Source organism: Hylobates moloch, unplaced genomic scaffold, assembly GCF_009828535.3.
Source record: "Hylobates moloch isolate HMO894 unplaced genomic scaffold, HMol_V3 SCAFFOLD_24, whole genome shotgun sequence".
NCBI classification, from domain to species: Eukaryota; Metazoa; Chordata; class Mammalia; order Primates; family Hylobatidae; genus Hylobates; species Hylobates moloch.
In genome coordinates this window covers 27,401,625-27,421,299 of record NW_026652299.1, presented here as the reverse complement: position 1 = coordinate 27,421,299, position 19,675 = coordinate 27,401,625, and the positions used below count along the sequence as shown (strand labels likewise).

At 43.1% G+C, this 19,675-nt stretch overlaps 1 long non-coding RNA gene across 1 annotated transcript; it reads right to left on the bottom strand.

Annotated features, from left to right (window-relative positions):
• Positions 1-481: 481 nt before the first annotated feature.
• On the bottom strand, positions 482-19,366 carry LOC131382425 (uncharacterized). Its single transcript, XR_009211895.1, has 3 exons — positions 19,208-19,366; positions 4,321-4,472; positions 482-771 (listed from the first exon to the last, which is right to left on the bottom strand). It is a non-coding gene; the product is annotated as an uncharacterized LOC131382425 (long non-coding RNA).
• Between the last annotated feature and the right edge of the window lie 309 nt (positions 19,367-19,675).

Sequence of the window (19,675 nt, the reverse complement as noted above, 5' to 3'; positions counted from 1 at the left end):
CATCACAACCCCAAATAGTATTATTACTTTCCAATCACTTTGACTACAATGAGTACTTTACAAATGACTGTACTCGAGCTGAGAAACATGGAATAGCCTGAGCAATATTACGCAGCTCAAAAGTAGGGAACACAGAATTCTAACTTATCTCTGCCTAGTGCCATTTCCTGTGCCTTTTAATAATATAATACTGCCTTTTGATACCAGGTAAACTGAAGAAATGAAAACTGAAGTAAAAGAGGCATTAAAATCCCAAGAAAAGGTTAAAAAATAAACACCTTCCTTTGTCACTGGTAAACTGAGTTTTTTTTTCCCCTACTTTGTATAGGTTGCAAAGAAAGAACATCCACTTGGAAAAAAAAAAAAGAAAGAAAGAAAGAAAAAGCAATCAGGTTTTATTCAATGGCCAGAGAATGGAGAAGGGGTAGCTCTTGCTCTGAAGGCATATTCCCCACCCCCGGAGTGTTGGGAGGCCGGGGAATCTTAGAGTTAAATGCGGGCCGGGAGAGATGTACGCGTGCAGGGTGGAGTTCCAGACACTCAGGTGCAGTCCCAAACATAATTCTCCACACACCGCATGTTTACAAAATGGTAGAGATTTTCTTTTAGAGGAGGCGATTTCAGCATTATAATGATATGTTCATCATCTAAAGGTAACTAAGGGTCACTTGTTCCGGTCTGCACCAGTTCCGCGCAGGTCTTATCTTCTTCTGGTATTTGGCAAGGGGTCACAAAGCTCTTGCAGTGCCTAGTTTCTTCAAGCAGCTGTGCCTATAGATAAAGAGACGAAAGAAAAAGAAAATGGAAAAGTAAAATTCCAATTGCTTAGATGAGGCTGGGTTCATTCGGTGACATTTTTACTTTTATTCCCTCCAAAACCCTCCTAAAACAATTAGAAATGAATTTTTAAAAAACATAAAGCCATGAAGACAGAGCAAACAGAAGATGAAATCACTGCATCCAAATTTTGGAAACTGGAAGGCAAGATGAATGAGTGAGAATGGATTTAGAAAGTTCAAGAGCACAGAATCATTTGCTGGAGCCAGGAAACACCCAAATTACCCTGCACTGCCCCTAAAAGATTGAAGAATTAGAGGTACCTAATACCTCTGGAAGTGGCAGAAAAATAGGGCTGAAGACAGAAGGATGAATAAAATGTTTATACAAAAGCTAGTAACCTTCCCAGCTCCACACAGCCTGGGACTGCTCCGCATCACCAAGCAGAAACCTGGAGCCTTCTTCTCTGGAGAGGATAAAGCAAAGGGTCTTTAGACCAAAGGCACCAGGCATAGTCCAGGGTGGAGAAAACTATTTTCTTAAAAATAGTGAAGTGGGCATTTACAAATAGAATTCAGAGGCTCACAGGGCGCTGTCAGCTAGGTGCAAATATGCTAGACCAGAGATGGAGAAGGTCTTCTCTGAGAAAAAGACCCAAAGATGCTGATGTCAGAGGCTCCTCAGTGGAACAGCCCAGCCAGATCAGCCTGTGTTGGCAACCATGCACAGTGTCCAAACCACCTGTCAGTCTCACAGCCCCCACTACTAATCAGGAGTAAACAGGGAAAGTTGCCAGACATCTGAGTAAATCATCCAACAAGAACACCAGATGCCAAAACAGAGTAAAGCAAATTGGAAGAAACAAAACTATGCAAGAGAAGATAACATCAAAATCAACTGTCCTTAATATCCTCAGCTAAATAAGATCAAGTGTTCTACCCATGAAATAAAAAGAGTTTTCTTTTTCTAAGTTCTCATTCAGGAAACAAAAAGAGCTCTTGGAAATTAAAAATATGATAGCACATATAAGAAATACAGTAGAAAGTTTGGAATATAAAGTTAAGAAAATATCCCAGAGTAGAGTGAAAAGATAGAGACTGAAAAATGTAAAAAGTTGAGACGTTAAAATTACCACATGTCAAAGATTTTATTTAACCCATCAATTATTAAGAGAATGAGTAAGATGTTACAAATGGTTTGGTGGAGAAATCAAAGAGCAGACACATAGACAATAGAGAATGCTGAAGTGAATATGTTAATCGATGCAAAACTAGCTTCTTGGGGAAAGAGGGATATCAATTTGCAGCTGCACCAGACAAAGTATATTTGCATCTCTATGAAAGGGAGTCATTTACATTACTCTCAGTTTTCCACAACTTTAGCTCAAAGACAGTGGAGGTGGAGGCCTTTATAGAATCAGATAACCACGAAGAGTACACTAAATAGGATCCCAAAACTCTTTTCCCTGACACAGAGAAAAGACAAGAAAATTAGAAGATTGTTCCAGGATGTCCAATATCCAAACAATAGAAATTCCAAAAAAGAAAGAACAAAGAAAACAGTAAGGGAAAAAAGTATCAAAGAAATAATTCTAGAAATGTTTCAGAACTAATGAATTAGAAGAGTGAGTCTTTTATACAATTGTCAAAACTCATGAAATTGTTCACTTAAAATGTTTGCATTTGTTGTATGCAAATTAAACCTCAATAAAGTTGATTTTTTAAAAAGAGCTGGCTCAACTAATACCTCTAAAGTGATGAGCTAGACCCAAACAAAGACACTTTATCATAAATTTTAAATCTCTGGGTACAAAGACAAGAGTCTACAAGCTTTCATAGAATTCAAATGTCACCAAAAACAAGGAATTTTAAAAAGTCAGATGGTTTCAAACTTTTCAAAAGGTAGAAGATAATAATAAAGCAAAGCCTTCAAAATTATGAAAGAAAACAACTTCCTATTTAAAATTCCATACTCAGCTAAACTATCATAAACATATGAAAATCATCTCCTGAAAAAAATACTGTGACTGCCTGGCACTATTTCTCAGGAAGCTGATGAAGCCTGTGTTCACCAAAATAAGCAAGTACCCACAAAAAAAAAAAAAAAAAAAAGCCTTGAGACACAGCACAGGAAAGGGGTGAGGGCATCCCTTGGATAATGCGGAAAGACCCTACAATGACACTGTGCACCAAGACCAAAGGACGACCAGTTGATCTTGGAGAAAATCAGCAGATCTCAGGAGATAAAGCTGATAGGATAGCTGACACATCCGAACATCTTGAGGACAAATTTAGATAATTGGCAAGGAGTTTAGAGGTTGAACGAATGATAAGCCGATGGAACATTCAGCAAAAAACCCAAAACGAGATGTTTCTTAACTCCAAGGTAAAACAGAAAGCAACCTAAGAAAGTAAGTGTAATCTTAGTGTACTACTTGCTCACCTATTGATGTCTTCACATTTTCATAATAATGTAAATACCAAATAATGATGTAACCAAAATTCTAGTATAATTATATCGGGGAAATGGAGAGCACAGAAGGGTGTTTGTATTTATGTTGTGGGATAAATGAATCAAATCCTTACCTCATCTTCAACAAAGCTGTCCATACATCATTCGAAAATTGTTAAAGTTGGCTGGGCATAGTGGCTTATGCCTGTAATCCCAGCAGTTTGGGAGGCTGAGGCGGGTGGATCACTTGAGGTCAGAAGTTCAAGACCAGCCTGGCCAACATGGTGAAGCCCCATCTCTACTAAAGGTACAAAAATTAGCCAGGCGTGGTGGCATGTTTCTGTAATCCCAGCTACTTGGGAGGCTGAGGAAGGAGAATTGCTTGAACCCAGGAGGCAGAGGTTGCAGTGAGCCAAGATTGCACCATTGCACTCCAGCCTGAGCAACACAGTTGCTCCATCTCAGAAAGAAAGAGAGAGAGAAAGAGAGAGAGACAAAGAAAGAAGAAAGAAAGAAAGAAGAAAGAAAGAAAGAAGAAAGAAAGAAAGAAAGAAAGAAAGAAAGAAAGAAAGAAAGAAAGAAAGAAAGAAAGAAAGAAAAGAAAGAGAGAGAGAAAGAAGGAAGGAAGGAAGGAAGAAAGAAAGAAGAAAGAAAGAAAGAAAGAAGAAAGAAAGAGAGAGAGAAAATTGTTAAAGTCAACAATTAGTGGCTAGGCACAGTGGCTCGCACCTGTAATCCCAGCACTTTGGGAGGCCAAAGCAAGAGGACCACTTGGGCCCAGGGGTTCAAGACCAGCCTGGGCAACATACTGAGACCCCATCTCTACTAGAAATTTTTTTTTTTAAATTATCCGGGCATGGTGGTGCATGCCTGTACTCCCAGCTACTTGGGAGGTTGAGGTGGGGGGATCGCTTGAGCTCAAGAGTTCAAGGTTACTGTGAGTTATGATCCCACCACTGCACTCCAGCCTGGCTAACAGAGTGAGACTCTGTCTCAAAAAAAAAAAAAAAAAAAAAAGAGAAGTAGCAATAGAAACATGTTATTTGTTTTTTATAAAAATAATCAGCTTAAAGACATTTTGAAAGTGCTTACCTGTGGAGAGGATCAAATGGAGGGGAACCAGGGTGCATAGGAGAAGGCGGTTTTTCCTGTAGATCTATTTGTCTCTTTAAATTATGTGCATGCAAAGCCCACCTCCGGGACCAATCCCAGGAAGACTGGCGGCCAAACTCTCCTGGGAACAGCTGAAGAAAAAGAACCTGGGTCCATCCCTGCTGATCCTTTGTTGTTTGTCTTGGAGATTTGAGAGTTAACATCTAGATGCAAAGAAGTAAAGTCCAAACACTAACACTGACTGATTTTGAGTCTTTGTTGTGGCCAGGCGCAGCGGCTCATGCCTGTCATCCCAGCACTTTGGGAGACCAAGGCAGGTGGATCACCTGAGGTCAGGAGTTCGAGACCAGCCTGACCAGCTTGATGAAACTCCGCCTCTACTAAAAATACAAAAATTAGCTGAGCATGGTGGCATGCGCCTGTAATCCCAGCTACTTGGGAGGCTGAGACAGGAGAATCGCTTGAGCCCGGGAGGTGGAGGTTTCAGTGAGCTGAGATGATCGCACCATTGCATTCCAGCCTGGGCAACAAGAGCGAAACTCCGTCTCAAAAATAAAATAAAATAAAAATAAATTATGTGCATGCACAACTTTGATCAACATAATTTCTGTAAGAAGAAGAATGCATTGACAAAGCTGTTACTATAACTTTTACAGACCCAGGGAAAGTAGGATTTCCAGGAAAGTAGGATGTTGATTCCAACATCCATCTACCAAGTTTCCAGAGGTCCTCAGTCTTAATATTCGGGGGTATGTCCAAGTCACAGCAGGCCAAAAGCTCTCATGTCCCAAGCAGAGGCAAAGTAACCCATTCTCTGAATTTTTGCCTTTAATAACACAAGACGCAAGCCCCATTGGGTGGAAACAGGCCTGATGTGCGACTCAGAACATCAATATTTTATTTCCCACTCATCAATCATTCACCACCTGCTGGCAAACAGTACCTTCCAGGGGGTGTCTCCAGGTCTCCGTCCAGCACCAAGACTATCAATATTTTATGCTTGGGAGATGAAGTTGCTACACAGGCACATAATCCCCTGCCCAAGTAGTGCACAGAAAAAGCTCTTCTTTCCTGCAGGCAGCTCTGGGAGAACATGGCAGGCAGTATCTGTCACACTGCTCCAGCTCCCTCTGTGAGCCCCCAGTTCTACACATTATGCAGCAGGCACAGGAATGCACTTGCAGAGATGGACTTCTGAAGAGGAAAACTGAGGCAGCCTTTCCAGTGTCCCTAGCACTTTCTCTCTACTGCCCATAGAATTTTTCAACCAGAATTCTTCATTCCCTCCCTGCCCTCGGGCCCTAATCATGGTGTGAATTAAGACTGATACATATGGCTGGGCACAGTGGCTCATGCCTGTAATCTGAGAACACTGGGAGGCTGAGGCAGGTGGATCACCTGAGGTCAAGAGTTCGAGAACAGCCTGGCCAACATGGCAAAAGCCTGTGTCTACTAAAAATACAAAAATTAGCCAGGCACGGTGGCATGCACCTGTAGTCCCAGCTACTCAAGAAGCTGAAACAGGAGAATTGCCTGAACCTGGGAGGCAGAAGTTGCAGTGAGCCGAGATCATGCCACTACACTCCAGCCTGGGCGATAGAGCGAGAGTCCGCTTCAAAAAAAAAAACAAACAAAAAGATTTCGTTGATATGACCTAAAATCTCTTTCATTCACCAAAAATCATTTATAGAAGACCAACAATGTGTTGGGCATCCAGAGAGGTCCTGGGAACACAAGTACACATAAAACACATTTGTGGACATGTCTATTTCCGTGGTGATACAGTAACATCTGTCATTTTCCTAGCACTGTGTACCAGGCTCTGTCCTGGGCATTTGACATCTATTGCCCTTAATTCTTATATCAAATCAAAAGGTAATCAAACTAGATTTCAAGAAAGACTGTATTATTTTTTCCTCCTCAAGTTTATTGAGAAATAATTTACATACAATAAACTGCATCCATTTAAAGGGTACAATTCCAGAAGTTTTGATAGTTGTACACGCCGCAGAAACCACCACCACCACAATCAAAACACCCGATATTTCTATCACCTCCAAAAGATTCCTTGTACCCTGTTGCAATCCACACTTCCGTCTCCCTCCATCTGCAGGCAACCACTCTTCTACTTTTTGTCACTGTAAATTAGGTTGCATTTTCTATAAATGGAAGCATACAGAGTGAACTCTGTGCCTGGCTTCTTTCACTCAGCATAATGATTTTGAGATTCATCCACATCCTTGCATGTATCAGTACTTCATTCTTATTTGCTGCTGAGTGGTTTTCTATTGTATGGAAAAACTGCATTTTTATACCCATTCACCTGTTGATGGACATTTGGACTGTTTCCAGTTTTTAGCTATTATGAATAAAGCCGCTGAGAACATTCATGTCAAAGACTTTGTGTGAGTATATGTTTTCATTTCTCTTTCGTAAATGCCTAGAAGTAGAACAGCAGGGTCATATTGTAGATGCATAAAGTCTTTGCTTTTTAGCATCTTTTTATGGTCAGACATGATGCTTTTGAATGACACAGTGAGAATACATAGGCCTCAAGTTTATCTATGAAGGATTATATGATCGACGAGAATCAATTGGATACCAAAAATAAACAAATAAATAACCCTATGCAGCTCTCAGTGTCATTTGTTATTTGCTTATTTGGGCCAGGCACGGTGACTCCTGCCTGTAATCCCAGCACTTTGAGAGGCCGAGGTGGGTGGTTTACCACCCTATCATTGCAAAAACCCTATCATTTGCAATAATATGGATGAAACACCTGGGTGCAGTGGCTCATGCCTGTAATCCCAGCACTTTGGGAGGCTGAGGTGAGTGGATCACCTGAGGTCAGGAGTTCGAGACCAGCTTGGCCAATATGGCAAAACCCCATCTCTACTAAAAATACAAAAATTAGCCAGGCCTGGTGGCGGACACCTGTAATCCCAGCTACTCAGGAGGCTGAGGCAGGAGAATCACTTGAACCCGGGAGGCAGAGGTTGCAGTGAGCTGAGATCACGCCACTGCACTCTAGCCTGGGCAACAGAAAAAGACTTCATCTCAAAAAAAATAATAATAATAATAGTGCTTATTTACACTATCAGGGAATAAGTGAATTCCTATAATCAAATTTTCTAAAAACTGAAACTTACCGTTTCAATCTCTTACTTTTAAAGTCTTTTAAATATTATCTATTCCTGATATCAGCAATTTATTAGCAGTCCTATTCCTCTAGAAATCTTTGTGACAGGTTTACAGCATTTGCTCCATGCCTTATTAAAATGTGTCTGGCCATGCTGCCACTGACACCCCAGAAGTGTCATGCTGGCTGCCCAGTGCTGTCCCTGTGAGCTGCCCAGGCAGGGAAGTTGTTGCCCCAACACCACAGTGGCTCAGGTGGCTGCGTAGATCTGTCTGCAGCTCAGAGATGTCCTATATTCTGTCCTACTCCACACCTTTATTTCTCTTAACTATCAATCACCAATCCAGTCTACAGACACAGGCACACATGTGCACTCACATGCACACACAGGCACAAACATGTTCACACAGAGACATTTCTGCTAAGCAGTTCCTAAATCTTCGTGTGAGCTAAGAAAGCAAACGACCAAGACTGTCAGAATTTTGTGGAATCCAGTCAAAAAAAGATAGCTGCACTTATGCACCAAGATTTTTCCAAAATGATATTCACAGCAGTGGTATTTATATAACAAAGGAAAAAAATTTAAAAGAACAACCAAAATGTTCACTAGTAGGGAAACGGATGCATCATGTGATCGGTACTAAATCAGGAGTTTTGACTGAGGTGCCAAGAGACAACTGAGAGCACACAAGCAGGAGACTCCGTGAAAGATCAGCTGTGAGAACCGCCCAAGTGGAGTCTGCACAGCGATTGCAGGATCCTGAGACTCCTTCCCAAACACAGAGGGCGCTAAAAGAGCTGAAGAGGGATTTAATGAGAAGGATGTTTGGAGAGCCCCATTGAAGTCTATGAGACAGACCTCATGCAGAGGAAAGTGGGCACTTCCTCTTCACCAGACATCTAGAGAGACATACTTCCCAGTCAACACTCGGAGAGAGCTTGCTCTGTGTCCCTAGGGTTGGGAAACACAGTCTGAATCCTGTCCAGGAAATCCAGAGGCAAGTGAAAGGGAGCAGCTTCAGTGTTGGGGCCTGGGGAATGTGGCTGCTGTGGGATGGCTGGTGCTCCCAGAATGTGTCAGGCAAGGATATGTGAGGGCTTCGTGTGACCCAGAGGTGTGCCATTCAAGAGAGAGCCAGCCTGAAGGGTCACCTGAAAGGGTGGAGGGTCTCTAACAAGCCAGGACTTGTGGAGAGGACTGCAGGAAACAAGGGCCCCGGGGAAAGCAGCAGCCAGAGATTCCCAACACTCTGCTCCATCAGAGGAGCTGAAGTCGGAGGAGCCCCTGAAAGTGGACTCAACGTCATCTTGAGACAGGATCAGTCTGCCGGGCGCGGTGGCTCACGCTTGTAATCCCAGCACTTTGGGAGGCCGAGGTGGGTGGATCACGAGGTCAGGGGATCAAGCCACAGTGAAACCCCGTCTCTACTAAAAAATACAAAAAAATTAGCCGGGCTTGGTGCCGGGCGCCTCTAGTCCCAGCTACTCGGAGAGGCTGAGGCAGGAGAATGAATGGCGTGAACCCAGGAGGCGGAGCTTGCAGTGAGCCGAGATTGCGCCACTGCACTCCAGCCTGGGTGACAGAGCGAGACTCTGTCTCAAAAAAAAAAAGAGACAGGATCAGTCAACGTGGAACTTTATGCTCTCTTTCTTCTCCTCCCTTCCCATGTTTAACCCTGGATGAGGTAACAAGAAAGAAAGAAGAAAGTGACCACTCCGCCAACACTTCCTTTCCAAAGGCTGGTGGCCCAACCACACCCATGCCACAGCCAGGCAGGTGCAGGAGACAGGAATAAAAAGTTAACATGTTGGATTACACATTCTAATTTCTGAATCAAGACTGTTTTGCTATAACAAGTGTTGACAAGGGTGTTAAGAAAAGGAAACCCTGGAACACTGTTGATGGGAATGTAAATTGGCACAGCCATTATGAAAAACAGTATGGAGGTTCCCCAAAAAGTTAAAAATATAACCACTGTAAGATCTGTCAATCCTACTTCTGGGTATATATACAAAAGAAACAAAATCAATATCTTGAAGAGTTATCTGCACTCCCATGTTTATTTCAGCATTAGCATTAGTCACAATAGCAAAGGAAGCAACATAAGTGTGCAGCAATGGATGAATGGATAAAGAAAACTGTTATTTATACAATAGAGTATTTTTCCACCTAAACAAGTAGAAAACGCTATCATTTGCAATAATATGGATGAACCACCTGGGTGCAGTGGCTCATGCCTGTAATCCCAGCACTTTGGGAGGCTGAGGTGAGTGGATCACCTGAGGTCAGAAGTTCAAGACCAGCCTGGCCAACGTGGCAAAACCCATCTCTACTAAAAATACAAAAATTACCTGGGTGTGGTGGCAGGTGTCTGTAATCCCAGCTACTCAGAAGGCTGAGGTAAGAGAATCACCTGAACCTGGGAGCCAGAGGTTGCAGTGAGCTGAGATCGCGCCACTGTACTCCAGCCTGGGTGACAAAGCAAGACTCCATCTCAAAATCAAAAAAATATATATGGATGAACCTGGAGGACATTATGCTAAGTGAAATAAGCCAGACCCAGAAAGACCAATACTGCATGATCTCACTTATATGTGGAATCTAAAAAGAATTGAACTCATAGAAGCGGAGAATAGAATGCTAGTTGCCTAGGGCTTGGGGGTCACCAATGGAGTGACATCAGTCAGAGGTACAAACTTTTAGCTATACGTGAAGCTCTAGAAATCTAATGTGCAGAATGGTGACTATAGCTGACCATACTGTATTGTACACTTGAAAATTGCTAAGAGTAGATTGTATTGTAAGCATTCTCACCCAAAAAAAAAGGATAAACATGTGAGGTAATGGATATGTTACTTAGCTTGATTTAATCATTTCACAGTGTATACACATGTCAAAACATCACACTGTGCACCCTAAATAGATATGATTTTAATTTGTCAGTTATACTGCAAAAAACCTGGGGGGTGGGAGAAATATTGTTCTGCTGCTTAAAGAGATCTATGAATAAATGACCTAGTCATGGGACCACCTGAGTTTTTATCTAAGACATGGAGAGAAACTCTTCCCTGACAACATTTGAAGAGATAGTGAGAAGTAAAATGAAGTTGTATTTGGATTATAGCCCTCTAGTCATGCTTGCTCAACACACTGGTTACATAAAATATGGACACCCACACTACGGACCACCAGGCAGTGCTTAAAAAGAATGAGTACTAACATACAGTCTCCAAGACATAATATTGTGTGGGGTGGGGAAGCTAGTTGCAAAACAATTCTCAAAACATAATCACATTTATGTAAAAAAAAACTATACAAAAGTATGTGCATGTGTCTGTGCATATACATGTGTGTGAGACAGAACAGAATTCACTCCCTTCCATCCCCTTTGCTCAATCCCATCCTCACCCCTGGGAAACGAGAAAGGGGCTTTTAGTTCAATAGCACACCAAAGGCAATCAGTAGAGCAGGAGACATTGACTGGCATGTAGGTGCTTTTCTCCAAAGGATGTACAGGATGTGACCTACCATGACCATCCAAGGATGGGGCCAGGAGTGTATCTTCCAGCCTTGTCCCTAGAGTCTGTGGCAGATGGACAAGAGCCTGACTGAAGAGTAGACAAGGAAGAAGGGCATAGTGAGACTTAAGAGCACTTCTCCCACTTGGCTGGGCTAAAAGACACCCCATAGGGAACATTAGGAAATATTTAGTATCATTATCTGAACTTGGAATACTTTAGGGATCAGTTAATAGCAATAAGGGGTCCTTCAGGTAAGAGATGACAGGCACACCCCTTCAGACACTGGGGACAAAAAAATAACCTTCAGATGTAGATGTTTTGGAAGAGGTGTGGCAGGATGCCCACTCCTCTGCTAAGGGTGATCGAAGCAGGGCAGGCCGTTGGGGGCTAGTAAGGGCAGAGAGGCTGTAGGAGGAATACGAAGGGGCATTTTCACCTTTCACTCTCGTTTTGAGTTGTTCTCATGTTTATAGCAAATGTGATCATCTGTTGCTTGTGTCGTTTTATTGCATAGTACATTTGAATCAATAAATTGGACCGCACAGAGTCCTTCCCTGGCCCCGTTACTGCCTTTGGAGACTGAGCTCTTGGGGCTCTTCTAGCAGAGTCAGACTTACATTTGCATGTGTCTCTGAGTTCACAGCTGCACTCCTTCCAGAAGACTGTGTCTGTACTGGGGAGAAGCCTAACTTTGCAGTCACTTGGACATTGCTGTGCAGTGTCTTTATACCAAAAGGCATTCGCACTGGAGATCCCTGCCGAGAAGAAGCACAAAGCCAAGGTGCTACCACCATCCCCACTTTGAATTTGGCCCTCTTGGCACATCCTGGGCCCATTTTAAAAATTAGACAGCATTAAAGAAGACAACAGGAAAGCGTCTGGGAAAGCCGCCCCCTCTTCCCCTGGAGTTTTCACAATCAATAAGTAAATGCTGCTGAAATTGAAAGGCCTTCCCTGGTGAGGGCACCACTCTGCCTTCCCGATTAACATATTATAGATTCCATATATCTGGCTGCCAAATGAATTCCAGAGCACTGAGTGCCAGCACTAGTGGCAAGCCATTCAATTTCTTTGATTAAATTCCATTTTTAAAGTCCTGTATCTAAGAGGAACACTGGGGACTGCTCTAAATTGTATTAATTGTTAAAATCATATAGGTAGTCAAGGGTAGAATTTAAAGATCATTCAAGTAGTAAGGGATCATTAGAATGGTGTAGCCACTTTGAAAAACAGTCTGACAGTTCTACTGAAAGTTAAATAATATATGGTTACCTTATGACCCAGCAGTTCCACTCCTAGGTATATAACCAAAGGAAATGAAAACAAGTGTTCACACAAAAACCTATAACTGAATGTTCATAGCAGCAGCATTATCCATATTAGCCAAAAAGTGAAAACCACCCAAATGCCCATCATCTGATGAATGGACAAGCAAAAATATGGTGTAACCACAGAGTGGAATAGTATTTAACCATAAAAAAGAATCAACTCCTGACACATGCTACAACATGAATGAAGCTTGAAAACACTATTCTAAGTAAAAGAAGCCAGACAGAAAAGGCCATATATTATACGATTCCATTTATATAAAATATCCAGAACAGGCAAATCATAGACACAGGGATTACATTGATTTAGGATGGCCTCGGACTAGGTAGTGAGGGGAAGACTAGGAGGTGATGTTCAAAAATTGACTATGGTGATAGTTGCACACTCAGATTCTACTAAAAACCATTGAATTGAGTGATTTAAATGTGTGAATGGTATGGCATGAGAATTATATCTCACTAAAGTTGCTAATAAAAAAAGAGAGAGAGAGAGAGATCTTTAGGTAAGGTCCAGCTGACCTGCACTCTGGTCTCAAGATAATTTTCCCTAGATATCAGCTAGAATAAAACCCAAGAGTTTTGTCATTCGATTTGTCATTTATTGGACAAGTATATGTTAGGCTTTCACCTGAGTGCCTGGCACTGTTCTGGTGCTGAGAATGCTGCAATGAACAAAACAGACAAACAGACCATCCCATGGAACATGCACCCTCTTGGGAGAGACAGGCAATTATAATCAAGCAGATAGGACTACGTCAGCTGATGATGAGCAATATGAGGAAACATAAACCAGGCCCGGGGGAGTGGAAAAAGAGGGGCAGCACTGCTAGTTCCCAGAGTAGTCAGGGAATTTCTCAGACAAGGAGGCACGTGAGCAGAGACGTGAAGGGTGTGCTCTCAGACCACAGTGCTGCCAGTCTGACACCTCTGGAAGGAAAGGGGGAAGGAAGGAAGGATGTGGAGGAAGAGGCACGGCAGCAGTGCAGGCCAGAGAACGTCTCAGGCAGAGTGATGGGGACCCTCAAGCACAGATCTCCCAGTGGACAAGTCCCATCCCAAACAGAAATGGCCTGGCTGGCTCAGTACCCTCACCGGGCTGAGTGATTGGCAGGTACAGCCCAGAGAGTGGACCCAGCAGGAACACCCTGGCAATTGAAGGTGCAGTGCTGGGGGCTGTCCACCAGCCACCATCGTCACAGCAGGTGCTGTTGAAGGGAGACCTGATGCACAGCTCTGGGACAACCACACTGTCCTAAGGACTTTGACTTTTACCTTAAGTGGGATTAAGGTAAAAGCGGGACCATTGGGAGGTTTTAAGTGGAAGAGTGTCATGCTATGACTTGCATCATAAAAGAGTCCATCTGCTGCTAGGTTCAGAATTAGACTGTCAGAGGGCAAGAATAGAGTTCACAAGACTAGTTAGGAAGAACGAGGGGGAGCAGAAGGGAGTTCAGACCATCAAACCTTCAGGAGTAGTGTCCATGGTTAAAAATGGTCAAATTCTGGGTATATGCTGAGAGGTAAATCTGATACTATTTGCTGATGGATCATGAGGGATGGTGAAAACATTAAGAAAACATTAAGGATGACTCTAAAATATGGGGCCTCGCCAATTAGAAACACAGAGATGCTATTTTCTGGAAGGAGGGGCAGTACTGGGACTGAGTGTTCAAAATCGGGAGTTGGATTTCGGACATTTCATCTCTGGGAAGCCCTTTAGGTGTCAAGGTAGAGACGTGGAGCAGGTAGCTGCTGTGAGACTACGTATTCAAAAGAGATCACTGGTCACAGGTCCAGATTGGGCAGTCTTCAGCCTTTCAATGGTCTTCGAAACCATGAGACCCAATAAGACCACCTAGGGAATAAATGCAAATAGAGAAAAGAAGTGATCGGATGCTGGATGTGGGGACCTTCAACATTTAGAAGTTAGAAAGATGGACAAGAATCAGCAATGGCAACTGAGAAGGAGTTGGCAGGAGTGTAGGAGACAGCTGAGAGAGAAGCCCCTGGAAACCAAGTGAGGAAAGAATCTGAGGAGTGAGGCACTGTGCAAAAGCTGCTGATAGGCCAGGTAAGGTGAAGACTCAGAACTGACCCATAGAGGCCACCTGACAAGAACAGTCCCAGTGGAGTGTAAGGACAAGCTCATGACGCAAGTGCATTCAAGAGAGGAGTGGAGGCAGTGAGAGTCCAAAGAGGGATGTGGGCGCGCAGGATGTTCTCTTTACTAGACGACTTTGCACAATGAGGGTATCCAGACAGACATGGTCCAGGAGAGAAGGGGAATTGTTGGAGCAAAGTTGTTGGGGCATGAGTTTCCTATTGCTGCTAGAATGAGTCACAACAAATTGTGCCTTAAAACAACATAAATTTATTCCCTTATGTTTCCAGAAGTCGAAAGTCCAAAATTGGGTCTTCTGAGGCTGAAACCAAGATACTGACCGGGCTGTGTTCCTTCTAGAGGCTCTATGGGAGAATGTGTTTCTCACCTTTTCCAGCTTCTGAAGGCCAACTGCATTTCTTCTTCCATCTTCAAGTCCAGGAGCACAGCATCTTCAAATCTTTGACTCTGAACTTCTGCTTCCCTCTTCCATCTTTTAAGGACCCTTGTGATTATCCAGAATAACTCCCCATCTGAAAGTTTTCGATCATATTTGCAAAGTCCCCTTTTCCATGTAAAGTAACATATTCACAGTTTCCAGGGACTGGGATGTGAACATCTCTGAGGGCCATTTATTCTGCATACCACATTGGTAGGAAGGAGGGAATGTGGTCTACAGTGCATGTAGGGATGGTCCTCACTCAAAGCACAGATCATTCATCTTTAATAACCACAGGAAAGGAGAAGAAATGATGCGGGTGCAGGTAAGGGTGATACAAACAGCAATCACCCCTCCCATTGGCCGAGGAAGAGCACGTTTTATAAAAACTTGAATGGTGAAAATACTAATGGTGGTGACAATGATGATGGTGGTGGTGATGGATGGGGTGGTGTGGTGGTGGAGTTGGCAGGAGTGTAGGAGACAGCCAAGAGAGAAGCCCCCGGAAACCAAGTGAGGAAAGAATCTGAGGAGTGAGGTACTGTGCAAAAGCTGCTGATAGGCCAGGTGACGATGGTAATGGTGACTGCCATGGTAGCTACAATGACTCCTGCATTTACCAAATATTAAGCGCTTTTATGCTTTACCTCTAATCCTCATTATCCCCACTCTGGAAATAGGATAGCTGAAGCTACATGAGCTTAAGTAATATACCTAATCACTGGCAAGTCTGGTACAGGAACTCAGTTACCAGCTAAGAGGGGGTGGGGTAAATTCAGTTTCCCAGACCAAACTCAATATCCTTTGTTTCTCTCTCTCTCTCTCTGTCTCTGTGTCTCTCTCTCTCCAGTCTGCTTCCATTCCTCTAAGGAGTGTTTTTTCATTAACCCTGATTGGAAAGGAATCAGCTTCCCCTGATACCTGTTTGTGGAGGGCAGTGAAAACTCTAGATTGCTCCTGCCCTTATATTGAGGCACCTGAAATAAATTAATATACATGAAACTTTTTCAGAAACATATCTTAAAGCATACAAAGAACCTGAGTATCCCAGGCAATGGGAACTTTTTCGAAACCCTGTGTTTCAGTAGGAAACATCTTGAGATGTTCTTGAGTCAGGAGCTGCATGCCCAACCTGCTCCAACATTTATGAGCCCTGAGACTTCCAGTCTCCAGTTTCCTCCTCTGTAGAATGCCAACTCTCATACTCGCTCCCCAACATTCTCATGCTGATGAACATAAATAGCTAATACTGTAGAGGGCTCCCTGTTTTGAAGGGTCTACTGTGTGCAAAGCCGTGCTCAAAGCACTTTACCTTCATTCATGCACAGAGTCCTCCTCGCTATCCGACATGTAGGTGCTATTGACAGCCCCATCTTATTATACAAATAAGGAGCCCTGGGACTCCCTTCCAGATGGGTCACCAGAGTCTGGATTACTAAGCCCCCAAGGAGAGGAAAGGAATCAGATGGTAGTGGTGAGGGAGGCATGGTGGCAGGAGTGAGAGCAGAGGGACTTCTTTTCAAAGTTCAAGCCCTGCTTCTTTTACCTTAAATGGTCTGTGTGCAAAGAGAAAGCAAATTTAGAGCAATAGAAAGTAAATCAGTGGTTACCTGGGGCTGAGAACAGGATTAACTATAAGCAGACACAAGGGATCTTATTGGGAGGAATGAAAAAGTTCCAAAGCTGGATTATAGTAATGGTTGCACAACTCAGTAACTCTACTAGAACTCATTGAATTATTCACTTAGCATGAGTGAATTTTATGGCATGTAAATTTTACCTCAATAAAGTCGGTTTATAAGAAAAAGTTTGCATGAGATGAAACAGCAAAATTTGGTTGAGGTGGGGAGTGTCAGCAGTTTTAAAACATGGCTGGCAGGGCGCGGTGGCTCACGCCTGTAATCCCAGCACTTTGGGAGGCCAAGGCGGGTGGATCGTGAGGCCAGGAGATCGAGACCATCCTGGCTAACACGGTGAAACCCCATCTCTACTAAAAATACAATAAATTAGCCGGGCGTGGTGGCGGGCGCCTGTAGTCCCAGCTACTCGGGAGGCTGAGGCAGGAGAATGGCGTGAACCCGGGAGGCAGAACTTGCAGTGAGCCGAGATCGCGCCACTGCACTACAGCCTGGGCGACAGAGCGAGACTCCATCTCAAAAAAAAAAAAAGGCTAAAAAGTTTTCAACACTTCTCCCACTGAGAGGTGGAGTTTTTGTCCCTCCCATGGATCTGGGCAGATGTATGACTGCATTGACCAAGAGAGGACAGTGGAAATGACACTAGTTGACTTTCACCTTGTTCACTGGGAACATTCTCGTGGTGGATAATTTTATGCGTCAATTTGACTGACGGTCAGGACCCAGAATAAACATTATTTCCGGGTGTATCTGTGTGGATATTTCCATGAGATTAGTATTTGAATGGGTGGGCTCAGTCAAGTAGACTGCCCTCCCAGAGGCAGACGAGCATCTTCCAGGACCGGAATAGAACCAAGGGTGGAGGAATTTCGGAATTTGAGCCTCTTTTTTTCTGACTCACTGATGAGCTGGAGTATCTCATCTCACATTCTCTGGCCTTCAGACTGGGGGTTACATCTGGGTTCCCCGGGTTCTCAGGCCTTTAGATTTTGAATGAATTATACCACCAGCTTTTCTGACAGCAGTTCATGGGACTTCTCAGCCTCCAAAATCCCATGAGCCAATTCCTCATAACAAATATATTTTAAATAAATATATATATATTATATATAGTCATGCTTCGCTTAACGACAGGGATGTGTTCTGAGAAATGCATCGTTAGGCAATTTTGTCACTGTGCGAACATCATAGGGTGACCTTACACTAACCTGAATGGCATTGCTTACTACACACCTAGGCTAAGATGGTATAGCTGATTGCTCCTAGGCTACAAACCTGTACAGCACATTATTATACCAAATACTGTAAGCAACTGTAACACAATGATAAGTATTGGTGTTTCCAAACATATCTAAATGTAGAAAAAGTAGAGAAAAATTACGGTATAAAGATAAGAAATGGTCCACCTGTAGAGGGCACTTGCCATGAATGGATCTTGTAGGACTGGAAGTTGCTCTGGGTGAATCAATGAGTAAGTGATGAATGAATGTGAAGGCTTAGGACACTACTGTCCACTACTATAGACTAGACACTGTACAATTAGGCTACTCTAAATTTATTTTAAAATGATAAAGTAACCTTAGCTTAATGTTACTTTTCACTTTGTAAACTTTTCCATATTTTTAGATATTTGACTCTTTTATAACAACTTAAAACACAAACACATTTACAGCTGTACAAAAATATTTTTTCTTTATATCCTTATTCCATAAGCTTCTTTCTATCTAAAAAAATTTTTTTCACTTCTCAAACTTTTTTGTTAAACACTAAGACACAACACACACATTAGCCTAAGGCTACACAGGGTCAGGATCTTCAACACCAACATCACTGTCTTCCATCTCCACATCCTGTCCCACTGGAAGGTCTTCAAGGGCAATAACATGCATGGAGCTGTCATCTCCTAGGATAACAATGCCTTCTTTTTTTTTTAGATGGAGCTTCGTTCTTGTTGCCCAGGCTGGAGGGCAGTGGTGCCATCTCGGCTCACTGCAACCTCTGTCTCCTGGTTCAAGCAATTCTCCTGCCTCAGCCTCCCCAGTATCTGGGATTACAGGCATGCACCATCACGCCCAGATATTTTTGTATTTGTAGTAGCAACGGGGTTTCTCCATGTTGGTCAGCCTGGTCTCGAACTCCTGACCTTAGGTGTTCTGCCCGCCTCGGCCTCCCAAAGTGCTAGGATTACAGGCATGAGCCACCGTGCCCAGCCAACAATGCCTTCTTTTGAACACCTCCTGAGGGACCTGCCTGAGTCTGTTTTATGGTTAACTTTTTTTATAAGTAGGAGGAGTACACTGTAAAATAGCAATTTAAAATATAGTAAATACATAAAGCAGTAACATAGTCATTTATTATCGTTATCAAATGTTATGTTCTGTACATAATTGTATTGCTAGACTTTTATATGACAGGCAGTGCAGTAAGCATTTACTTCAGCGTCTGCACAAACACATGAGTAATGTGCTATGCTATGATGTTATGATGGCTATGACATCACCGGGCGATAGAAATTTTTCAGCTCCATTATAACCTTATGGGACCACTGTCACATACACGGTCCATCATTGAACAAAATGTCCTTAGGCGACATATGAGTGTATGTGCATATGTATGTTCTGCTTCTCTGCAGAACCCTGACTAGTACAATTCCTCTGTTAAAAAGGAGTTGTTAAAAGGAGATGTAAAAAGTCCAACTACCCTGGTGCCACGAGGAAGTCAAGCAGTTCAGAGAGCCCATGTGTCAAAGAAGTGAAGAAGCCTCTGGATGGTTTCAGTCCCCAGTCATTTGAGTCTTCCTAGCTGAGGTCCAAGACATCATGGAGCAAAGTCAAGCAGTCCTGGCAGTGCTCTCTTTAAGCTCCCGACCTGCAGAATCTGAGAGCATAATAAAGCAGCAGTGGCTTTACATCACCAGGTTTGGGATTTTTGTTGCACAGCAACAGTAACTGGTGTTACTGTTACAGTAACTTCCTCATTAGTATGCAACAATGAGGAAGGGCCCCCAGGTAGGGGAGAACAATTGTTCTGAGAGATGGGAGATGGCTGATTACAGATAATCCACTGGCACAACATTCTTTTCCCAAATACCTCCTTCCGCATGTAGCCCCTTCAGTACAAACTTATAAAACATCCTTCCAGCCCCTGCCTCTTGGCAGACAGCCCCTT